This window comes from Condylura cristata, unplaced genomic scaffold, assembly GCF_000260355.1.
Source record: "Condylura cristata isolate star-nosed mole 26May11 unplaced genomic scaffold, ConCri1.0 scaffold00024, whole genome shotgun sequence".
NCBI lineage: Eukaryota > Metazoa > Chordata > Mammalia > Eulipotyphla > Talpidae > Condylura > Condylura cristata.
In genome coordinates, this window is record NW_004567125.1 from 18,510,961 (window position 1) to 18,531,777 (window position 20,817).

Genomic DNA, 20,817 nt, shown 5'->3' on the forward strand with positions numbered 1-20,817 from the left:
CTGCGCCACCAGGGAGGGCCAGGATTCTCTTTATATTTTAAGATTCCCAAACCTCTTTTTCCAGATGAAACCTCTCTTATGAACTTCTGTTCTTTGTCTAGTTGCCACTTATCTTCTCTGGCTGTCCATAGCTACGTAATTCATTCATATCTCAAATCAAAACTTGTGTTCTTTCCTGACTTTCTAGTTCTATTCCATTCCCCTTTTTCATCTTTTATTTCAGAAAATTCTACCATCAACCAGCCAGTCACTCAAAGGCAGAAACTTGGGGATTTTGATCTTTGATCCTTGCCTTCTTTCTCACTCATTCTGTTATCATCACCCCCATCCATCTAGCAATCAATCAACTTTTCAACTACTGCTTTCTATCTCCAGTTGTCACAATGAATGGGTCTCTTTTGCTCAAAAAATTACAACAATACTCTACTGTTTAACAAATAAAATAAAAACCTCTTTGCTTTTGAAATAGAAACTAACATGAAAACATTTATTATAATCAGAATTGTCAGTTTTCCTCTCAAGAAATCCATTTGCATACGATTAACTTTCACAGATACCTTATACTACATCCTCCTTTTTCTATTCTTTATTTTGACAAAAATTATACATGATTTTAAAGAGAAAACTCACAAGTTTGAAACTAAAGCTAACATTCCCAACCCTTTCTTGTCTGTTTGTAGAGGTGACACTTTGCAACTCTTTTATTGAATTCATTTGATATTCTAGATCATCTGAATTTCTTTCTGCTTCTAAATTTTGGGCTTTAGGTTTTTTTTTTTTAGATTTATTTATTTATGCATACAATAACTGGGGTACAGGCCAGAGGTGTCGAGGGTGACAGGAGCAGTGGGCAGACAGGAGGTCTGCCACGCCATGTTGATCAGCTCCCTGGTGGGGGATCAAACTCGTGCTGCAGTGGTTGCGGAGAGCTTCATAGTTCTGTGCTTTAATTTCTTGTGCCACCAGGGAGGCGCCTTCAGTTTTAGTTTTCATTGTCATTGTTCTATGGTAAAATGTTCTGTTACAACTATGTAAAACTGTTAAATCAAATAAGAAATGATGCCAATTATTACTGTACAACTTTTTATTTCCCCTAGACTTAATAACTAATTTCGACTGCTGTTGTACAGTTAGCTTTCGATGTGTTAGAACATGGAGAGGGGTACCCCAGAACCTTCAAACCTCCCTGCCATATACAGGTTGCTAAAAATATTACAAGTTTGTAAAAATATTTTCTGCCATCTGCCTTATCAAGACAAAACATATAAGACCTTTATTGGAAAGGAACTTTAATACAATCACTGTGCAATACAGAAAAGAAAAAGAATATAGTTTCTAAATCAAGTACCCAAATTTACCTATCCCCTTGTAAAAATCTACCCAAACAGGATTGGCCCAAAGCAAGCCGTGAAAGACCACCACAAGCCAATAGCAACTTCTGGCAGGGATCCATAGAAAAGGGTCATAAACAGTTAAGTCTGGGAGGAAAGGAGTAAAATCAAAATCAAGATAAAAGCTGCCATTATTAACTCCTCCATGGGTCTTTTCCCCACATCTGTTTCAGCAGTCTTGGACCAAGAAGCAAGTGCAGCTTCTTCACATGTCTCTGCTCCTTGGGCCTCCTCCAGGTCTCCTTCTGGCTCCCCATCCTGCTTCTCTAGCTTCTTCTCCTCCCTCCTCAGCTCCACCCTTTCTTGGTTGGGGCAGGGAACTGCAATGCCCCCCTTTTCCTGGGGATCACCCTGTTACAAATATACCTACCAATATTTCAACCCCCAAGTCTCTGCCAAATATCTAAGTTTTCTCTCCTCCTCTTCAAATATTGTAGGCATTGTTTCTATTTCATCTTCATAGTCAAAGGTCTCAAGAGCTTTCTAATCTGTTCTGCTATGAACTAGCTGTCTGCGAGTGTCATCCTGCCATCATCCTCTGTCAACATTTTGGGGATCTCCTCATACTTTTCCTGTTCATCTTCTTCCTATTTTATTTCCCCTGTCATTTTGATGAAGGACAAACTCGTAGCTGTCTAAGAAAGTGTGTGTGAGTGTATACACATATATATGTAAAGATATTTATAATATATATTTATAGTATATATTATCATCATATAATATGAATATATGTAAAATATTTACCTCCTATATACATATAAATATTTTAGACATTGTATATCTTAAAAATAACATGATTTAATTTCATAACTAATTGGTAGTTTGGTCAGGTAAAAAATTTTAGATTAGAAAAAACTTTTCTAAAAAAAAAAGAAAAACTTTTCTTCAGAACTCTGAGCCTTGTATCTGTTTTCTAGTTCTATTGTCACTGTTGAGAAGCTATATTAGTTTTCTGTTGCTATAAACAAGCCACCAATAACCCATTCATTAACCAAATCTGAATATAGTATGACCAGGCTTTCTGCTGAGGATATCACAAGGGTAAAATCAATGTGTTAACCATCACCCTCCCAACCCCCAGAGACAGAGTGGGTGTTAATTTTCCTGTTGTTCTATGCGGTTCTGGTAGTTTACAGTGGCCCCCTGATGATTAGAAGGCAAACTTCCATGATTAATACTATATAACATTTTTTTTTTTACAGATTTATTTATTTGTGCATACAGAACTGGGGTACAGGCCAGAGGCTCAGGGGCGGTGAGAGGCTTCACCAGAGACAGAGTGGGGAGCAGAACAGGCAGATCTACGAAGTACACTGCTGAGGGGAGCAGCGGACCGGTCAGGAGAGGTCTGCTGCTCCATGTGGTCACCTCCGGGCAGGCGGGGATCAAACTCATGTTGAAGTGGCTTAAGCTTCTCAGTGCTGTGCTTTAACCCGCTGCGCCACCAGGGAGGGCCTATATAACATTTTAAGTAAATCATTTGATCTTTATGCGCCTTAGTTTTCCATACAAAATAAAATATAATCCTATCCAATTTGTGTATGGAGACAGAAGCATTACTCATAAAAGCAATTTGGAAGTGATGGTGAGTGATCACACAATTAGGGAGGCAAACTGTGTATATGAGTATGTTTAATAAAATGAAAAATGTACAGGTGGATATGCTTTCTCCCAAAAAAACTGGAAAATTTGCTATGCAAACTAATGGAAATTTGGAGATAGAGATGACTATATATTTTATCAAATTTTCATGGATTAACTTGTATTTTTTCTTCAATATGGGGAGGTAGAAAGGGGCTTGAAATGATTTTGTTTTATTAATTCAACAGTCATTTTTAAACTTGTATAAGTTTTGGGGTACATATTCACACCTCATATAATCATATGGTTCACTCATATTCCACCAACATGCTGGTGCCAGAGATCTAATACTCTTCCTCGGAACTTGCAAAATTGTAAGAGAGTGGACACTGACATTATGACTATAGATTTCTGCTTTTTTTTTTTTCTTTAAAGATTTATTTATTTATTCATACAGAGCTGGGGTATAGGCCAGAGATGCGGAGGGTGAAAGGATTCACCAGGGACAAAGTGGGGAGCAGAACAGGCAAATCGAGAAAGTACACTGCTGAGGGGAGCAGTGGGCGGGTCGGGAGAGGTCTGCCATGTCATGTGGATCTCCTGGGGCAGGCGGGGATCGAACTCATGCGTAAGTGGCTTAATCTTCTTAGTGCAGTGCTTTAACCCGCCTCGCCGCCAGGGAGGACCAGATTTCTGCTTTTTAAAATTTAAATTATGTTGTTAATTTTGGGACAGTATTTGATTTCTCCCCTCAGTTTAGTCCCTATAGAATTCCCACCACCATCACACCCATGATCCATCTCTTCTTCCCCGCTCTTATGCTCTTCCCTCTCCTGTTTTGATCCCTTCTTCTTACCCTGCTGTATGCTTGTAGTCAGCTTGGCATCAGATCTAGAGCTATGGTCAGCTTGCAGGTTTTATCTCTTCCTAACTCTTTGTTCAGTTTTTCTACTTTCCGTATATAAGTGATACCACTGACATGTACCGTTTTCATTTTGGCTTATTTATTTTTTGTTTATTTATTTTATTTTTTAAAGATTTATTTATTTATGCATACAGAACTGGGGTACAGGCCAAAGGTGTGGTGGGTGAGAGGATTCACCAGAGTGGGGAGCAGAACAGGCCAACAGACTAAGTACACTGCTGAGGGGAGCAGTGGCTGGTCAGGAGAGGTCTGCCATGCCATGTGGATATCCTACAGGGCGAGGATCCAACTCATGCTGAAGAGGCTTTAGCTTCTTAGTGCTGTGCTTTAACCCACTGCACCACCAGGAAGGGCCCCATTTTGGCTTATTTATTATAGCTTAGCAGTTATAACCCTTTCCAGCTCAATCCATGTTTCTGCGAATGGCATGAGTTTATCTTTTCTTATCACTGAGTAATTAATATCCACATCTATTTTTTTTTTAAAGATTTATTTACTTACGTATACAAGAACTGGGGTATAGGTCAGAGATTCGGGAGGGAGTGAGAGGCTTCACCAGAGACAGAGTAGGGAGTAGGGAGCAGAACAGGCAGATTGACTGAAATATACTGCTGAGGGGAGCAGTGGTCAAGACAGGAGCAGCCTGCTATGCCATGTGGTTCACCTCCCTGGCTGGGGGTTGAACTTTTGCTGCAGTGGCTGTGGAAAACTTCACAATGTTGTGCTTTAACCCGTTGTGCCACCATAGGGGTCCTATACAGCACAGCTTGATCCATTCATCTCTTTTGGGATATTTAGGTTGTTTCTGATTTCTGTTTTTTCCTCCATCCATAACAAAATGTATGTTACTATCAAAAGTTTCCAAAGTAATCATCAAAGATATGGTATACATAGACTTGCTTTTTGCTTCTGAAATTTCTTTTTCTAATCAGGCTTGACTTTTCATACTGTAATAATACCTTACATATTTACATTTTGCAGCACATTTTACATTCTGAAGCAAAGGACAAATTATCACTATTTTAGAGTGTTTGTCCCCAACTCACATAATTAGTGAAAGGCAATGGTTTGGAACTCTACATTTTTGACTTCTGATCCAAGTTTTATTCCACTTCCTTAAGCCATCTGTCTCATAAGTAGTAGGCACTAAATTGACATTTCCTGTTGGCTTTTATAGAGACTACAAATAAGTAATGGAACACTTTATAAATAGAATCACTCAAAAAACATCTATAATTGTGCAAGCATCTAAAATATTGACCATGATGTTCTCACCAGTGTTCATAGTTCAAATTTCCTTTCTTTGATTCATGGCTATTCCAATTTAGGCACACTGATATACTTTTCAAGATCGTGACTACGCAGTTCTAAAATACCCTTTTAAGGATCATATTGCCTAAGCTACTATAATCACCTAGTGCCCTCTACTGAAACAGTCTTAGTATAGCAACAATTCATTTCCTCTAAGAAATTTATTTGATGTTTTCAGGTTAGCAAAGGACCTATCATTTTGTAGTGACTCCAGCAAATTTCTCATTTCTAAATACATTATATATACAATTTACACTGCAGGTGTCTAGTTTAGTGACCAACTCAGAGGTCAGACAACATGTCTGGTGAACCAAATTGCATGTTACTTTGTTTTTTTCAAAGTTATTTATGAAATAGTATCATTATTTATGAAATAGTATCATCCTTTTGTAGTTTCTATTGGTCCTCAGTAATTTTCTCTTCTACTCCTATAGCCGGGCTTTGAGACTTACCAGCTAGGGTGATTTCTGATCACACCCCTCTCTACCTCCCCATCTCCAAACTGTCATTTTTTGTTTTGTTCAGAATACACTGGAAATTTACAGCAACAACAACAACAACATGAGACAGATATGGGTTTAAATCCAGACTAATACTTCCTTGAACAAGTTACTCATCCCTTCAAATTTTTCCAGTATTTGGAGTGGAGAAAAAGTCAACTCAGAATGATTGTGAAGACCCAAATGACAAACAAATAGCAAACAAAGTGCAAACAAATAGCTCTACAAAATACTTGTTACTTAGCAACTACTCAGTTATTGTTAGTTTTTATTGTTATTATTTTTCGTTATATTTTAGTGCAAGCAGGCTTTGTCTTGCATATTGAATTCACTGGTGAAGTGAATATTGGAGCACTACTCTGGATTGTTGCTATAAATATTTGACAGTATTTGCAGGTGTATGTCTTTAATAAAAAAAAATCTAAAGGACATTTCTAAAAAAGATCGTTATATTTGATAATTCTTTTTCATAGTTCCAACAGTTTTTTTTTTTATTAAAAAGTTTATTTTTACATCATTTTTCACATTTTTTTTTTCATCTCAATTGTAATCCCCATGGGTTTCCCATCACCAAATCACCCCAGTTCCAACAGTTTTTAACTAAAAGATTTGCCTTAGATTCTTGTCCTTTAAAGCTTCTTTACACTTAAGTAATTTTTTGTTAGTTCTTTCTCATTCATTGTGAAGGTGATAAAATTCTTCATTTAATAAGATATGAGGAATCTGAAGCATGGAGAAGAAACTTGAAAAGACAGAATCTGGACACAGAGGCAGTGTGCATAGAAGTGATAAAATTTGAACTTGTGGAAATTCTCTCTGGAGTGCTTTCATTTTTACTCTATTTGGTAAAAAATTTTGATTTTGAAAGCATTATAATAATAAATACAATACAATACAATACAATAAATAATGCAAGTAATAAATAATGTATATAAAGCATACCATAAATAATGCTTTAAAAGCATTATTTTTGAAAACACCATTAAAATTATAGAGTACTTACGTTTTGTGAATTAATTTTAATAAGGTATAATTTGCATACAGTGAAAAATACAGATCTTATATATATAATTTGATGAATTAAGAAAAGTGTATACCCCTGGGCCTATCTGGTGGCACAGGGGTTAAAGTCTCAGCACTATCAAGCTATCACTATGGCCTGAGTTTGATCCTGGGTCAGGGAGGTGACCCACATAGCACAGCAGACCTCTCCTGTCTCACCCACTGCTCCCCTCACAAGTGTAGCTCAGTAAATCTGCTTGCTGTGCTCCTCACTCTGTCTGTGGTGAATCTTCTCATCCCCCACACCTCTGGCCTACACCTCAGTTCTTGCATGCATACATGAATAAAATAAAGTTAAAAAAAAGGAAAATGTATATCCCTGTGTAACAAACACCCAGGTCAAGAGAAACACGTGACGTTTTCATCAAAGGGCAAAATCCCTCCAACTCTCTATTCATCTCTTATGCCTCCATCCACCTGCTGCTGTTCTGGAGCGCTGGGCAATAACTGTTCTATTTTTTATCATTATAGATTAGTTGTATATAGTATTAATCTTCAGATAGATGAATAATAAAACATGCAGTGTTTTGTGTCTAGTTTCTTTTACTCAACACAATGATTACTTATGTTTATTTACCATGATTGAATTAACATTGGTTTGTAGCATTTAATAATTCAGGAAAATTGGTTTCCAGGTTCTCAGAGGTCCATTCTCACACCACCAGAGCTCCCATACCCCTTTACTATATAATGCTGGGTATCCTCCCGCTTTACTGCCAACCTCCCTTTCCTCCCGCTAGTAAGCTCATCACTGCAGTCATTTTCTAGGCTCTGTTTGTGTTTAGTTTTGTCAGTTCCATTTCACGCCCCCTGCATTTCATATAAAAATGAAATCAGGGCCCTCCCTGGTGGCGCAGCGGGTTAAAGCACAGCACTAAGAAACTAAAGCCACTTCCGCATGAGTTCGATCCCCGCCTGCCCGGGAGGTGACCACATGGCGAGGCAGACCTCCCCTGACCCGCCCGCTGCTCCCCTCAGCAGTGTATTTCGTCGATCTGCCTGTTCTGCTCCCCGCTCTGTCTCTGGTGACTCCTCACCCTCCGCATTTCTGGCCTGTACCCCAGTTCTGTACAAATAAATAAATAAATCCTTAAAAAAAATAAAATAAAAAAAAATGAAATCATCAGGTGTTTATCTTTCTTTTTCTAACTTATTTCACTTAACACAACCCCCCTCCTGCTCCATCCATGTTGTGTATTTTTTTTTGCTGGAGAGTGTTGCAGCATGTATATGTACTCTGTTTTTTAAATCCTCTCATCAGTCGTTGGCTTCTTAGTTTGTTTCATGCCTTGGCTATTGTAAACAATGCTGCACTGAACATAGAAGTGTACATATCCCTTCGAATTAGTGCTTTTGTATTTGGATAAATACCAAGGAGTAGAATGGCTGGATCACATGATGGATCTATTTTTAATATTTTGAGAAACCACCATATTGTTTCCATAGGGGCTGGACCAATTTTCAGTCTAACTAACAATATTAAAGAGTTCCATTTTCTCCACACCTTCACCAGCATTTGCTCTCTCTTTTTGTTTTTATTTATTTGTTTATTTATTTTAAAAGATTTATTTATTTATGCATACAGAACACTGGGGTATAGGGTGGGGGATGAGAGGATTCACCAGCGACAGTGGGGAACAGAACAGGCAGATTGAAGAATTACACTGCTGAGGGGAGCAGTGGACAGGTCAACAGAGATCTACCATGCCATGTGGGTCACCTTCCTGATTGGGGATCAAATTCTTGCTATAGTGGCTGCAATAACTTCATAGTGCTGTGCTTTAACCCACTGCACCACCAGGGAGTGCTCTGTTTATTTTTAATGTGGGCCATTCTTACAGGAGTGAGGGATAGCCCCTTGTGGCTTTGATTTGCATTTCCCTGATGATAAATGATGTTGATCATTTTTTTTTCATATGCTTATAGGTCATTCTAGTGTGTTCTTTGGAGGAGTGTCTATTGAGTACTTCTGCTCATTTTTTTTTTATTGTGTTTTGTTTTTTTTTAATTTTGTTGTATGAGCTCCATGTAAATCTTGGATATTAGCCCACATTTGGGTGGATTATGTGCAAACATTTCTCACAATCAGTAGGACCTCTTTTCATTTGAATGATAGTTTCTTTCACTTCAACAGTGTTTTTGAAATCAACCCTTTTATAATGTGTCTCAGTAGTTCATTGTTTCTTATTGCTGATAGCAGTCCATTATTTTTCTAGGAATAGTGCTCCAAGCAACACAAATGTGTTTTCCCATGCTCCTGTTGAAAAATTTAGATTGTTGTCAGTTGGGGCCATTATGGATAAAGCTGCTCTGAACATTCTTGTGCAAATCTTTTTAACAACTGTTTTTAATTAGAAAATCTGTAGTTGAGACAGACATTTTCCCTTAGCTGATGACTCATATACTCTGTTGCCTACTTGAATTGCCATTTGAATGATCCCTAGGTCACTTGAACTCAAATCGTTCCCACTGAACTCTCCTCAAAACCTGGCTCTCTTTCACTACCTCTCTGCTCTGTAATAGCACCACTGTCTACTCAGCAGCTTTGCTAGAATTTAGTAATCACTCTCAACATTTCCTCTTCTTTGCCTGCAGTGTCCAGTAACTCACTAAATCCTGTTGATTCTATCTCCTGAGTATGTTTTTTGGTAACTGTCTTTTAAGTTGACACTTTTAACTATACACTACAATTCGATCTATTATGTACAGAGAAACCTTTTTTCCTGAAGCTCCAATGAGATCATCCCATTCCTCTTAAACTCTCCTATAGTTTATCTTGATTTACTTTTAGGATAAAAAAACCAACTCCTTGGAGTTAGAAGGGATCATGCTCAGTAAAGTAAGTCAGAAGGAAAAAGAACAATATTGGATGGCCTCATTAATAGGGGGAATATAGGGAAATCAAATAAGGGAAAAATAACAATTAAAAATACAACGAAACTGGCCCTCCCTGGTGGCGCAGTGGGTTAAAGCACAGCACTAAGAAGCTGAAGCCACTTCTGCATCAGTTCGATTCCCGCCTGCCCGGGAGGTGACCACATGATGTGGCAGACCTCTCCTGACCCACCCGCTGCTCCCCTCAGCAGTGTACTTGTCAATCTGCCTGTTCTGCTCCCCTCTCTGTCTCTGGTGAAGCCTCTCACCGTCCCTGCACCTCTGGCCTGTACTCCAGTTCTGTATGCACAAATAAATAAATTAAAAAAAAATACAACGAAACTATAAGTCAGAGACACTCTGCAGGGGATGGGGAGGGAAAGAGGCGGAAGTAAAGGCAGGGAGAACACAAGGGACTATGGTGATCATGCATGGGTGAATTGGTAGAAGAACTTCTATGTAAACTATACCTGAGAAAAGAAAGTAAACATTGAGGGGAGGGGAAGGAACAATGATATAAAATATATGTTAAACAAACAAACAAACAAACAAACAAAACCCTTGTTGGCATAATGTATCCCCAGCTACTTCTCTAGACTGATCTTTATGCTTCACTACACTGAACATATTTATTTTCTTCAAATATCCTTTTTTGCTTCTTATAAGAGCTCTTCATTTTGACTAGAACAATCTCTGTCCTGTTATTTGTGTGATTGATTTTTTTTCTTTCTTTTTATTTATTCATATAGAACTGGGGTACAGGCCAGAGGAGCAGGGGTGGTGAGAGGATTCACCAGAGCCAAAGCGGGCAGCAGAACGGACATATCGACAAAGACCACTGCTGAGGTGAGCAGTGGGCGAGGCAGGAAAGGTCTGCTGCACCATGTGGATCACCTCTGGGGTGGGATCGAACTTGCACTGCAGTGGCTGCTGGCTCGCTTGCAGTGCTGCACTTTAACCTGCGGTGCCTGACTAATTGTTAACAATCTTAGGTCTTGGCTAAAATTTCACTATGTCTGGTTTGTCTTGTGTTACCACTAGAATAGGCCAGTTTCCTCTAACTTATGCTTCATTGGCCAAGCTAGGTTATAATTAGTTGGTGCATCTTCTTTATTTCTCATAAGCTCCAGGACAATAGTCTTGTTCACTGTTGCGTCTCCAATTCCTGGCACATAGCAATGACTCAATAAATTTCTGATACCTAAGCTAGTGAATGATATTTAGTGGATTTTGTATTCATTGATCATATTTTATATTTCAACTCCCCTATTTAGATCTCTTGATTTCTTTTTAATATGTGTGTGGGTGTAATATTTAATCATTTTAAAAGGAGAGAACATGAGTGGTGATTTTATTGGGAAGCCCCTCCTGTTTTTCTCTTGCCATCATACGTAAGCACGTAGTTTCACACTTAAACAATAACATGAATTTCAAATATTTTCCCTTCAAAATTTGTTATGAACTCTATTGCAGTGAAAGTTCTAAATGAAAACTTGGCTTTTGCTCATTTTTAAATGATCTGTTTTAGTGTGTATGTCTAGATATGGAGTTTCCTTTCATCTCTTTACTCTCTTATCACATTTTCCTCTTTTAAGTCTTTTAGGTCCGACATTTTTATTCAATTTGTCTTAGATTTACTGTTACTTTTGTCTATGTTCTTCTGGATTATGCCTCTGACATACTCATAAGTCTGAGTTTGGGTTTTATCTTGTCTTCTCTCCTTTTGTAATTCTATTTTATACAGGCTATAACTTCTTGTTTTCTTATCAAGGATGTTGAATAGTTTTCTAAACAAAAATCACTTTCAAAGATAAGTAAGCCTTCTAGATTACGTTCTTTTCCCCTTCTCTATATTATGTCTTATGTTGTTTAGCTAAGAAGAGGACTTGGCTGTCTGATATGAATCAGGGTTCCATATATTTAGTGCAAACTGCAGACAATAGTCAGGGCTGTGGATAGGGACCAGAGAAGAATCAAATCTAATTGCTCTGCCAAGCAGCCTTGAGAAACAAACAGTACCCTGAAACATGAAATCTGTGGATGAAGAGGAACTCAAGAAATGGATCTTTTTCAAAGGTTGTCAGTTGTCAGGAAAGACTGACCTTAGCTAGTAGGTTCTGTAAAAAGTAGAGGATGTTGACCTGAAATAAGATACAAGTATGTGACAGCTTGTCATAACATTAGATTTAGAGGGAATTATTAAAACCTTCAGTCAGTTTGGACAGTATTCCCCTCTACCCCCTCATTTCCTCCTCTATAGTCAGGATACCTATCATCTATACAAACAGAGAAAATATGGACTTTATTTGAATCCATTCTCATCCAAATCTCTAACTAGAGGCCAGATTGATATGCCCATATCCAGAATAATTCCTGGTGTTTCTTTTCTTATATGGCCTTGCTTTACTGCAATTTACTGTCATTGCAAGTTGGGTAGGAACTTACTGATTATCTGACAAGCAAACCAGTGGAATTCATTGATCTGCTATCTGCTGGGCAAATACTGTGACCAGTACTCTCCTGTGAACTTTGTCCATGTGGACAAATCTGCCAGGGAACAGTGGGCCAGTACCTGCCTCCTCAATCCCACTCCAACTTTCCCCACTGACAGTTGGGAGGTAAAGTCTCTTTTGTTGCCTCTAATTGTACTACAACCACTTCTCATATCAGGGCTTTGAATTTTGGACACAAAAGAGGGCCAACAACTCAGTTTGCAGCGCTGTATGGATTTCTGAGTCAGCCGGCTAATAATGGCACAGGGTGCTCAGATTTCCTACCTTCTCATATGTGGGCAAGTGGATCTGCTCTGTGACAGGAAGATATGGAGAGACCACTGATTGCTTTTTGAAACCAGCTTGATCAAATTGGGGCAATTATCTTGGCAATGAATGCCTTGTCATTTTTTATGCTCTGCTTGCTATGAATTTTTATCATTTTTCTTTGTCTTTTTATGTGTTTTTGGTGGTGGTTGAGAGAGGCTGAGTCAGGGTCTGCTAGCCAAATACCATTTAAAACTGAAAATGCCTCATTGATTTTTATTGTGATTGCATCAGCCTATTCTCAGTCCTAGTCTGACTGTGGGGTTTCCCAGGGCACAGTCTTTGTTTTTGTGAAACACACACACACACACACACAACATTGGTTTATAACACTATTTGCTAGATATGATTGACTATCTATTCAATCTGCTCTCTCCTTCAGAGGATTAATCTCCACTTACACCTTCACATCTGATGTCTGATGTTTCTCAAAGTGCCATCTCTAATACTGTCTTTTCTCTTCTCACTCTCTTAGTGATCTTTATTTTCAGATTTAAAAAAATTTCTACTCGTCCAACCCACAAAATACTTGTGTCTCTGATGAATGTATGTACTCTTATCTTAATTATTAAAACTGCTAAACTAGTAGAGCATAGCATTATGAAGACAAGAAATAAACACTTTGTGCAAGGGTTATTTGGCTAAACTGTAGGAGGCATAACCTCCATTTTAAAGGTTTAGAGCATATACCTCATCTTGTAGACTATATCCCAACTACACCTCCTACAGCCTGTCCCCCACCCCCAATTGACAATGTGAGTTTTCATTAATTTTTATATCACTGTTCTATAAGAGAAGCACCAACTACTTCTGGATAACAAGATACAAGACAAGACCTGTAAATCTAAAGTGTGTCATACAATTGACTCACAGAATTCTTTTGTTTGAAGTAATGTTGGAAAATTCATAACACAACTTGTTTTCAGTTGCAAGGAGTGGGAAGCTCTCTTAGTTATGGTTCTTGAACTTTTCCACACAGGGATGGTATCTCTTTTCCACTCGACCCCAGGGTTCCTCTAAATGGAGCTCAAAGTCATAGACATTCATTTAGGTCAATAGCTACCGTATTTTATAGGTTTTTTAATAAACTTGGTTGGATGATTTTTCCTGCTCAGGCAAATGATCATAAGGAAGTAACCACAGAAGCAGGATGAGGGAGTTGTGGCAATGAAGTCAGAAGAGGCAGAATGAGAGTGTGAGCTGCCTTCACATGGAACTTGCTTGCAACTTTGAGGCCTGGTTGGGTGTAGTTCGGCCACATTGATTTCACTTGATGGTGATGTGCTGATGCTTACTTTATGTCTTGTTTGTTGAAATTAATTTCATGATGGACACCGGACATTTCATGGGAACACATTCAATACAGCAACTCAAAGATTGTTTCTAAAGAAACAGTTGTGTGTTTGTGTGTAGTACTTATAGTATTTTACATAATTGATCACAGTTTTTAATCTTTTCTTTTTTAAAAAAAGACTTATTGAGACCTATCTGGTGGTACAATGGGTTAAAGCAAAGCACTATAAAGTTATCCACAGGTACTGCAGCAGCAGTTCGATTCTCAGTCAGGAGGAAGACCCACATGGCATGGCAGACCTCTCCTGACCTTCCTACTGCCCCCCCTCACAGTGTATTTCAGTCAATCTGTCTGTTTTGCTCACTACTCTGTCTCTGGTGAATTCTCTCACCCTTTGCACCTCTGGCCTGTACTCCAGTTCTTATATGCCTAAATAAGGAAATCTTTTAAAATTTATTTAATTTTATTTTTTCAGTTAAATATATATATATTTACATCATTCTTCATTTTTGTACAATGTGTGCTTTTTCATCTTGGTTGTAATCCCCATGAAATTCCCACCACCAATTCATTCGTGTGCCATAATCCCGTGTACTCTTCCAACCCTGTTTTGATCCTACTTCCCTCTTGCCCCATAGAATGTCTCTGATTTATAGTTGTTTGTTGATTTTAGTTTTTACTTCATTATAGTTACTTTAAAAAGATTTATTTATTTATTCACTTGTTTATTTATGGATAGAGAGCTGGGTTATAGGCCAGAGGTGCGGGGTGTAGAGGTGCACCTCATGCTGAAGCGGCATTGGCCAGCTTGCAGTGCTGCATCCTAACTCTTTGCGCCACCAGGGAGGGCCCTATTTAGTTATTTTTTAAAGAACTGGGGTATAGGCAAAGGTGTGTGGGGTAAGAGGATTTACCAGAGATAGAGTGGGGAGCAGAACAGGCAGAATGACTGAAAAACACTGCTGAGGGGGAAGAGGGCAAGATAGGAGAGGTGTGCCATGTAGGTTAGCTCCCTGGCCCGGTTGAAGAGCAGCACTATGAAGTTATCCACAGCCACTGCAGCATAAGTTCTGACTCTTTTTTAGTTGGCTGAAGGCAAAGAGAACATGAAGCACGTAGCAAAGAAGAAAAGACATCAATATCTCCTGTGATCTTATGACCATTTTTCAGGAACAAGAACTGAAGCACAGAGCTGTATTTTCACCACTGTCATCTCAGAGTCAAATCAAAGATATTATATTGACCTTATGAATCTATATAGTTTTGCTCCCACTTACTTACTTCCACTTACCCTTCTGCTTTCAGATTCTACTACTCTCAACATCATTGGTTTTCTTCCTCTGGGCTTCAGGACTTGGCTGTTCTGCTTGTCTTGATTGTTCTTCCTCTGATATCTGCATATGTCATCTCTTCTATGTGTATCATCTCTTTTAAGCTTTTACTCAAATGTCAACATCTCAACAACAAGTTGCCCTTCTCTGGTTACACTTCTAAAACTGCAACTCTCCTGTTCTCCCATATACTTCCTTTCTCCACTCATTTTATTATTCTGCTCATCATTGTTTAAATAACACTTACTGCTTGAAATTTCCAATAGAACATTTTTTCAGTGCTACAACTCCAGTGCATGGATGAGGTTCTGTGGTAATTAATAATTAATGAATGAATCAATAAATGTCTAATTTAACTTTTAAGATTGTTAAAAGCTATTGTCTCCCTACTCCTCCCACTATCTTATTGGAGGTGTTTTGGTATTTATCTTTGTAGTTCTGCATATGATGATGGGAGTCAGAGGAAAAGTGGACAAAACCCAGGGATCACAAATTGAACTGGATGCACTAATTCAGTAGTTAATAAACTTTTTCTGTAAATGGTGAGATAGTAAAATTTAAGGTGTCAGAGGTATAGTCCTGTTGTCAATTATTCCATGTTGTCAACCCAGGACAAAAGCAACCATGACAATATGCAAACAAATGGGTGTGGCTGTATACTGATACATTCATTTACAAAAACAGCTTACAAAAAATAATCCACCACTATTTACCAACTTCTGCTCCAACTGATGAGGTCTCCATTACGGGAGGTGGTGTGTATGTCTCCAGTTGCTGAAGGGACTGCTGAAGCATACGGAGCAGAAGTACTTGAGGGTATCAAGAAGGGAAGAAGTATATTTGCTTCTGTAGGGCAGAAGCAATATTTGCCGTTTTCTTTGAGCAGCCCAGTATTTGAAGGTCTTTTTGTTTTTCTAACAAAAAGCTTCTCCATTGAGATTCTATCCCAGACATTTGTTTTCCCACCCTCCTTTGCATTTATGGTACCTCCTGGAACTTTTTAGCAGGTGCTAATGGTGAGGGGACCATGAGGAATACTCTCTGTAGGCATAGGAGGATGGCACAGAAAGAATGACTTCCTGGGGCAGAGTGGTAGATTTGTCTGTTGATAATGCAGTGTCTGGTGTTAGTGGTACTGGTGGTACAAGTTGTCATGAATAGTGCTTTGTGTCAGCAGGAATGGTGTTCTCATAGTACCAATTCTGGGTGGTTATTACAAACATCACATAAGGTTATATAGCCCTGGTTCTCGAATACTCTGGAAAATTCCTTAAGTTATCCAATATCCTTTCAATAAATTCCTTTTCTGTTAGAATCACTCAGAGTTGATTTCTATGATGTTCTATTTCTATACATATAACTAGAGACACAGATTAATAATTACTGTTTTTATATTTACCAAACAATTTTGTGACATAGTCATAAAACTCTTCATGGAAAAGTATCAGTTGGATTAAGTAATTTTCAATCATCATTTTAGTTTCTAAAAATTTTAGTTGGTTCTAACACACACACACACACAATTTATTTACATAATTAAATCTCTTCTAATACTTAAAACATTCCACTGTCAGGACCTCTCTTGTGGCCCAAGGGGTTAAAGTGCAGCACTATGAAGCTATCAGCAGTCACTACAGCATGAGTTTGATGAGGTCTCACCCTTTGCTCCCCTCCGTAGTGTATTTCAGTCAATCTACCTGTCTTCTCCTCATCTGTTTGTGGTGAAGCCTCTCACCTCCCAGCATCTCTGACTGTACCCCAGTTTTTGTAGGCATAAATTAATCTTTTTTTTTTAAAGATTTATTTATTCATACAAAACTGGGGTACAGGCCAGAAGTGTAGGGGTGGCGAGAGGCTTCACCAGAGACAAAGTGGGGGCAGAACAGGAAGTTGGACAAAGTACACTGCTGAGGAGAGCAGCGGGCAGGTCAGGAGAGGTCTCCGTGCCATGTGGGATCACCTCTGGAGCGGGCAGTGTTTGAACTCATGCTGAAGTGGCTTTAGCTTCCCAGTGCTGGGCTTTCATCTGCTGCGTCACCAAGGAGGGCCCTAAATTAATCTTTAAAAAAAAAAAATCCCACTCTCTCTTTTTTAACCTCTTTTGTGTTTCCTGCATAAATTACCAGGTTATTTTGTACTTCAATGATCTCATTTACATGTATAGTATATGGTAGAATATAGCCTTTTTCAGCAATTATTTTATATATTTACTGTTTGATTAGCTTTTGTATACAAGGACAACATTCCCAAGGACTTATATATGTAGATATTTAAAAAAAATTAAGCTTCTTACTGTAGCCTTACGTGTACCCTTGTATTGCCTGGAAGGAGACTGGAAGGGGAAACTTGTAGGAGATGTAGAGACACTTGAAAGAGACTTGTGGGTGAAAGACACATGGGGAGGCCTTCTCTGGCAGAGATAATGGCAGCCACCATTATTGTGATTTGGTCTTTGACTTTTCTCCTTTTGTCCCAGATTTGCCTGACCCCTTACTTTCTGTTTCCCACCTGAAGGTGCCTCAGACTTGTGGCAATCTTCTGGTGTTTAATAGTCTGCTTCTGGCTAACCTTGTTTGGCTGTTATTTGCCCATAAGAGGCTTGGTAATCTTGAGTGTTTTATTGGTAAACTATTATTTTGAATACTCTTTCTTCTCTTCTTTTGCCTATGCACACTAATTCTATTAAAATTTTCACACAAAAAGAGAGTCACTAAAAAAAAATTACTTGTTAAAAAAAAAATTACTTGTTGATTTACTTTTCCTGTCACTGACAAGGGAATTCCTTTCATTGAAGCCTGTATTTAATATTCATAACAGTAACAGGGACTTAACTGGGGGGAAAATGTGATCTAATTCCAAACAAAAATTATTTGACTATTTTGATATTGAGGAATCCCTCTGTGGTCTGGAGTAGGTTATTACTACATTTGGTTTCTTATGGCATGGAATATTTTTTCAAAGATCAGGGAGGAACTTCTAAATTCATGAAGACTTTACTGGCAGGGTGAAATTGAGCAGCGAGATGTGAGATATTCTATCTTAAAAGCTATTTGATAGCTTAAAAGCCTCTGCTAATTATTTGAACAACTAAGGGTATAGCATCTCCTGTTCCAGGAAGTCTTGATATTAATACATGTAACCTGTATTAAAACTGTATGGGTTTTCCCTTCTTTTTTTTTTTTTTTAAAGAATAAGGTATCTTGTAGCCTACATGAGTAGGCAGAGGGTTCTCTGAAGAACTCTTGAGTATATGGGGTTTTTCCTCATTGTTCCCACTTCCCCTGTGAGTAGAATGGCCATATATTTTTTTTTTAAAGATTTATTTATTTGTGCATACAGAACTGGGCTACAGGCCAGAGGCTCAGGGGCAGTGAGAGGCTTCACCAGAGACAGAGTGGGGAACAGAACAGGCAGATCGAGGAAGTACACTGCTAAGGGGAGCAGCGGGCGGGTCAGGAGTGGTCTGCCACACCATGTGGTCACCTCTGGGGCAGGCGGGAATCGAACTCATGCAGAAGCGGCTTTAGATTCTCAATGCTGTGCTTTAACCCGCTGCGCCACCAGGGAGGAATGGCCATATAATTTTAATCTTCCAAATTAAAGCTCTTTGGATGAAAGAATCTAGTTAACACTCAGATAGCAGAGATAAATTACCTCAGGTAATCTGGTTTGTGTGGTCACATTATTTACAAATTATGTTTTCACAGTTTCATGTTATTCAAAGGCATATCCTCTAATGGTATTTTTTTTCTCCTTTACTTATCTCTACTTGGAAAAACCTATCATTTCACAGCTAAATCCTCCCTAATGCCTCCCCCTGATAAAACTCCCCAAGTCTGAGCCATTAATTTTGAAGTAGCATTCTTGGAACTTCACCTAGATAGTTAATGTTGCTTAATGCCATGTAAATCGTGTTGGAAAGTCCCATATGGGTGGTAAAGAGTTTAGGAATGAGAGTCCTCTGTGCAAATTGCGCATGTGCAGCCTTCCAGTTCAGGTTGCTTTCTGAGTCCAGAAAAGCACAGCAATCAGGTGCAGGGGCGTAGAGTCCTGTTCAAAACATTGGAGATGAGCTCTCTTTGGTTTTAGACAGCTGAGGACATGTCCGAAGGAGTTCTTGTCTTATCATCTTGGAGAGAAAGCCATGCACAATTTCACTAAATCATGTGGCTTGTAAGATTTAAAAGTTTTGTGATGTTTCTTTTCTTGTTTTTTTTTTTTTTTTCCCCTTTGGGCAGAAACTTTTTCTGTTGTTTGTACAAATTCATGGGCAAGGATGTTAATTTTGAGTTTGCAGTGTTTTAGTTATAAATAAAAAGGACTCAACAAAATATCATCCAGAGGCTGCCTTTTGTATAGTTCCACAAAGTGAGTTGTAGTTTGTTAATTTCCTTAATTAGGAGGCTGATTAAGTCATTTATTAAAACTTTCCCAAAGTTAGGTTCCTCTGCCCTTTTGTATTCAACATCATGCTGGGAGTCCCAGCAAATGCAATAAGGCAAGAAACAGAAATAAAAGATATACAGGTTGGGAAGGAAGAAACAAAATGTCTTTGTGCTCATATGACATGACCAACTATGTAAAAAATCCCCAAAGATGCCCTCCCTGGTGGCACAGCGGGTTAAAGCACAGCACTCAGAAGCTGAAACCACTTCCACATGAGTTCGATTCCCGCCTGCCCCGGAGGTGACCACATGGCGCGGCAGACCTCTCCTGACCCGCCTGCTGCTCCCCTCAGCAGTGTACTTCGTGGATCTGCCTGTTCTGCTCCCCACTCTGTCCCTGGTGAATCCTCTCACCCTTGCTCTTGTGTTCTATCCTCCAATTCTTGTATAGACAAATAGAGTCTTAGAAAAAAAGGAAATCAACAATTTAAATACGTGTAGGCTATGCTAAGTAGGACTAAAGATTGTCTTTTATTTTAATATATTTTGTAAAATTTGTTGACATTTAAAATATGATGACAAAAGGTTAATGAAATTATTTTGGGCACTGTTATAATTTTTTTCTTGTTATGTCTTGTAATGGTAAATACTGTAAGTTATTTTGTAAATTGAATTTTTTACATTTCAGACATTGTTGTAACAAGTCATCTCTAGCTTGAGTAATCTTTGAGAGCAGGGATTATTTCTTACTTATTTTATTAATTGCTCAGGACACAGTATGGCATCATTTACATTTTACTTGTAGTAATGTGTCAGATTTTGCATGTCTTAAGTTTCATGATGAATAAGTTAACATAATAAATGATAAATGATCCTGAGTTGAATATTTAACTGTACATTTAATAAGACCTTATTTAATAAGATCTGTTTTTTTTAATACTATGAATCCAAGCTCTGCCTCTCAATCAAAAAATCAATCAAAATTATTTTGAGTACTTATTATAGACAAGACAAATCGCAAGTTCCATATTAAGTATATTATATTCTCTAAGAAAATAATCTGAGACATTGCTCTAGGTCACCCAGGGAAACAGGAAACACCACCTCTTTTAAATCAGATGATTTGCTAAAACCAAACTTTTGTTATAAACACACTCAGAGTAGGTGTGAGTAGAGTCAGAAGAGTTTATCTACTTGAGATTAACAGGCAGTGCAGTCTGACTATAAGTAACGTGTTGACAGATAAAAGACAAAAACTAATGTGTGTAAACTCAGCTTTCACTTTGTTGAAAGGAATTAAAATAGAAAGGAATTCTCTTTGGGTTTAGAAAATTAAGGCAAAGA